Below are 5,635 nucleotides of genomic sequence, written 5' to 3' on the forward strand. Positions count from 1 at the left end.
AAAAAAAAAAAAAAAAAAAAAAAAATGTCATGACGGTTCAAAGAATATTAAAGATTACTGATATTGTTACAATACTGTGTGTGTGATAGAGGTATGATTGTCCTCATTTTCAAATCATAAAACATAGCTACTAACTGTAGGGGATTTACCAAGACTTAAAACTTAAGTTCGTTAGTCTTTGAAGCCTTTGCTATATTTTACTACTCATTTCATGGTTCCTGTAAGAATTTTATAGCTCATCATTTTAATCTTATTTGGTTTTTACCATATGAGGTGCAAGCTCAGATAAATAATTTTCCAGATCTTTCATTAGTGTTAAGTCCTGTTAGACAAAATGCACTTCGAAGTAATTTCTAACATTCATACGTACTTTTCAGCAAGGCCAGACTTCTGACTACCCCATGATATGCCTTCCCTATTCCTGTGTGTAACTTTGCCTGGGCCGGTTCTTTCTCTAATAGCAATTTGTCCCTTCTTGTCTGCCTACTTTGAAGGTATACAATTTTAAGATCCAGATCAAGCCCGTTTTCCCAACACAACAGAGCTTAACATGACTTGTTCTTTTCCAGGTAATATAACTATAATATTAACAAGCTAGCCTTTGAAAGAAAGGTAGAAGAAAATTTTAAACATTGTTAAAACACGACCACACCATTACACAAACTCATTTAAAACAATTTACTTACCAATGAGACAAATTGTTTTTGTTGATTGCTATTTTGTAGTATAAGTTTGGATTGTCTAAGCATTGTAGGAAGGAGAAAGCTGATCTGGGAAAGACATCAAAATAAAGAGGAGTGTTATGCTTTAAATATAAAAATATAATTTAAAGCATTAACTATATTGGAATATATATTACAAGTTCTTATCAATCCTAAAAGTCTAGAAGTGGAAATTGGGAAGATAAATATATTATTATTAGCGGTTAGAGGAAAATGAAAAATCTGTCTAATTTTCAGATAGCAGTTATTAATTTTATTTCCCCATATCTATAAAATAAAGGTATTATTAGATTACACACTTATTTATTTGTTACATAGCTGTACTTTATACAGTGATGTAAATATATTTATAGTTATATATATTAGTATCATTTAGGTATGATTGACTACTAATTAAGAACTGATGTGTGTAGATCATTTATATGAAAGACACAAAGAATTATATTCTAAAATTACATCATGAGAAAAAAAGTCCCAATGTCAATGAATACATTTTATTTCTTAATTTAATGACATGATATTATCAGTAAAAGAATATTCAAGGCAGTACATAACTTGGATGTGAATTTAGTTTCCATAAAAACTTTATTTAGTCTTCTAAATTTACTCATCGACTGTACACAACGCATGCCCTGAATCCACCGTGTTGTTCCCTTGATTTTCTTTGTTTTAGGAGACATACAGAAACTCCTAAGAATCTAGTAAATGTACAAAGAGAAGAGAAAGAGAGAGAGAGAGAGATCCCCAAAGAAATTAACAGCCCCCTAATTGCTAATTAAAAGCTCTTTGCTTTCTCTCCACATGGCCAGTACAGCTGCTTCACATCCTATCACTGAAAAGAAACACATAAATTCAAAGACAATATTGAGAGCAGCACCTGGTTCTGAGTGCACCTGTCGTGATGAGAGTATATTTCATACTGTCAGTAAATTAACATTTTCTAGGGTCCCAAAAGATCATTTTTTCCCCCTCATTCAGCTTCTTCCATTGTCCCCAGTGTAAAGAATCAGTAGTTTTGCTTCCATTTTCGATACTAAATATATCATACTGTTGTTTGCTTCACTGGTGCAGACACCTGCCTCCTGCTGTAAATGCTGTGTTCCAGCTCTAAAAGATTTCCCCAGGGCTTCCCATTCAAGTATTGGCTTGTAACTATGGCTTAATATCGTGTCAAAATCTCTTAAGGAAGATACAGCCTGTCACGTCATTTCAAGATTGAACCTTCATCTACTGAGATTCTGAAAATGTCCTTTGAGTGTTTGAAGCATGAGCAGGCAAATAAAAGGCTAACAAGTCATTTGTAAAGATAATAGCTAACAGCATGCATTCTCCTTTCCTCCCCCCTTTCCATTAAATGTTGATAAAGAAAAAAGAGAGCAAACTGCAGGGCCCTAGTTTTCATTATTTATAAACAGGTCAGATGAAGCTTTAAACTCAAGCGTTTTAGACATGGAAAAAAAAAAAAAATCTCCAACATCCTGCAAGAATTCAAGCATCACTGAAACATGGATGACATGTCAGCTTTCTGAAGAAAATAATTTTACAGACTCAGGATAGAGATGTGGTTGCTAAAATGTTTTTAATGACTTTTAAATTCACTATATTGTAGAAAATAAACTGGGTCTACTTTTACCTCATGGTGGCTTTAATGCTTGGTTTGAAGAGTAGTAGAAAAAGCTTTACAAGTTTGGAAGAAGATCAGGAAACCCTATAGAATTTGGTAAGTGGAATGGTCAGTTCTACATTATTGAATTGCCAAAATTCATACAAATCTCATAGATGGCAAATACATAACTTTAATCTTTGTCATTTAGGAGAATCAAACTTCTCAATTTACAGATACTCCTTGAGTTACGATGAGATTATATACAATAAAGCCATTATAAATAAAATGTATTGTAAATCAAAAATGCATTCAACACCCCAACGAATCCATTTTAAAGCTGAGAGGGGAAAGAGAGCCATCAGGTCAGGTTTGTATTTCTTNAAATATTTAAATTTTGTTACATTTAAACACTGTTAATAACCTCACTGTTATTTAGAAAACTCTCCCCATAACTATTATGACATATAAATAGGAGAATACGATAATGGAAACGGATAATATTTTGCATTCCTCTTAATCCAAAACAAAACCAAAAAAATTTTTTTAATCATTATACTAAAAAATTGTTTTAAAAACAACATAGCAGGGCAATAAATTCCAAATCTGGAATAACATATTTACAAAATCCAATAACACATTTATTTCAGTTTTCAGTTTTATTAATATCATTTTATTTTAAAAAATAATATCACTATAAGTTTGTATTCTGCTGTACTTCTGAGAGTTGATCATGAGTTCGTTCTTTCTTGTCCCACCCAACTAAAACACAGTCAAGATGCTTGGGGGAATACAGTACTGAGCATATAACATTGCTCTAAGAATGCAATTTTGGGTGAGCCTGGCTGCTAGAACTGTTTGCTGTAACCTAGAACCAGTATCTAATGGATCTGCTGTAACTGTAATAGTTCCATTATTGTCCTCTTTCATTAATCCAAACTTACCAGCTCTCCACAACCCTACTATGCCAATTAGCTTTCTCAAAGAATACATGTTTCTTTTTTGCATAACATCTCTAACCTACTCTTCGTTCTTTGGACACACCAAAGACAACCCAATCTATGTGTGTGCTCCAAATTGCAATTCTTTCTTCTCAAATAAAATGTTTAACTTCCGAGATTTGTCTCTGTATGTTTTATTTTACTTTACCATACATTATGATACAAAAGGAATTACAACATATGAGTTTAAAGTGAATTTTGATTGTTTTCATCCATTATTGGTATGAATAGCAAAAAATGTTGCTGTCTCATTAGAATTCGAGACCCTTAAAATCTACATAAAGTAGAATAAGACTTGTATGGTTCACTGAGTAAAACGTTCTTAAGTGTTTTATATGTGTATCAGAATATGCTGGGGAACTTTTCTTGTTGCTTCAAAATTTTACTAGAGCTTCAAAACAGAGGAGAAAGCATACTACTGTGATCAGGTTTTAAGTAATGGTGCTAAACAAAATTTGGTGAGTCAAAAAATGTAAAAGATTGCCATTCCTCTATTAGCTCTATCACACAACTACTGTTCAAATAAGGGTAGATTAGATTTCTGAGGAGATTCTTTAAGGAAATCATAGATGCAAAGAGATCTGGCATTTTATCAGGAAAATACTATATATCTCCCCAAGTTTTTGTTTTATTATTATTATTATTCTTATTATTATTATTATTATTATTTTGAGACAGAGTCTCACTCTGTCACCCATGCTGGAGTGCGGTGGCGCAATCTCGGCTCACTGCAAGCTCCGCCTCCCGGGTTCACGCCATTCTCCTGCCTCAGCCTCCTGAGTAGCTGGGACTACAGGCGCCCGCCACCACGTCTGGCTAATTTTTTTGTCTTTTTAGTAGAGACAGGATTTCATCGTGTTAGTCAGGATGGTCTGGATCTCCTGACCTCGTTATCCGCTCCTCTCGGTCTCCCAAAGTTCTGGGATTACAGGCGTGAGCCACTGGCCCTGGCCATTTCTCCCCATTCTTTTCCTCAGCCTAAGGTGGGTATTCCTGGGAAGTCTCTCCCATAGACACTGGGGTTGCCACATAAGAGGACATTTTATCTCACACTCTTCCTATATATGTGTGATACTGTTGATACCTGTATACACATTCACTGGATGAGGAGGCAAGATCTGGTATTTATTTCTCAACTGGGAAACTTTGAAGACAGGAGGTGACTCATGATAACAAGGCACTATGAGAGGGGAGCATGAGCCAAGCTGCATGTTCACTATTTACTAAGGTTGAGGGTACGTTTTATTTTCTTGGGGAAAAGATGGGCAGAGGAAGGTAATGAAACTGAAGTTGTGATAAAAGAAATCTACCTAAGTTGGCAGCCAGCTAGAGTGAGGAAATTTCTACCAAAAGAAGCTATGATTGAAGTTCTAGAAGCAGGAATTGAGAAAAAGGTTTAAGAGACGGTATCACCTATCACATCAGCCAAGTAAAAGGAAAATTGCACTTCTACTTACCGCCCTTTTCTCTTCTTTAACCCTGGTGTATCCACAAATGTCCACTGTGGGGGAGAGACAGAACAGTATTTGAACGAATCCACATTTCTGCAACTCCCGACATCCACCTCTGCAACTGCTCGTCTCTAGGCCACTGGTCAGGCCTCTACTTAGAGAATGAAAAGAGGTTCAAAGTGGACATGAGTTTTAAGTTTTGATGCAGTCTGTTCTTAAATAAGTCTATTCTACTTTGGGAGGCCAAGGCAGGTGGATCACTTGAGGCCAGGAGTTTAAGACCGGCCTGACCAACATGGTGAAACCTCATCTCTACTACAAATACAAAAATCAACCAGGTGTGGTGGCAGACATCTGTAATCCCAGGTACTCCAGAGGCTGAGGCAAGAGAATCACTTGAACCCAGGAACTGGAGGTTGCTGTGAGCCAAGATCATACCAATGTATTCCAGTCTGGGGGAAAAAGCGAGACACTGTTTCAAAAAAAAGAAAAAAAGAAAGAATCTATTATAGTAGCTGTTCGTTAATAAGAACCTTTAAGATTTGCTTGAGATGGGCTGAGCGCGGTGGCTCATGCCTGTAATCCCAGCACTTTGGGAGGCCGAGGTGGGCAGATCACCTGAGGTCAGGAGTTCGAGACCAGCCTGATCAACATGGAAAACCCCGTCTGTACTAAAATACAAAATTAGCTGAGTGTGGTGGCACATGTCCGTAATCCCAGCTACTCAGGAGGCTGAGGCAGGAGAATCGCTTGAATCCAGGAGGCAGAGGTTCAAGCGATCTGGCTCGCCGAGATCGCGCCATTGCACCCCAGCCTGTGCAATAAGAATTAAACACCATCTCAAAAAAAAAAAAAAAA

Source organism: Rhinopithecus bieti, unplaced genomic scaffold (genome assembly GCF_001698545.2).
Source record: "Rhinopithecus bieti isolate Rb0 unplaced genomic scaffold, ASM169854v2 scaffold_23096, whole genome shotgun sequence".
Taxonomy (NCBI): domain Eukaryota; kingdom Metazoa; phylum Chordata; class Mammalia; order Primates; family Cercopithecidae; genus Rhinopithecus; species Rhinopithecus bieti.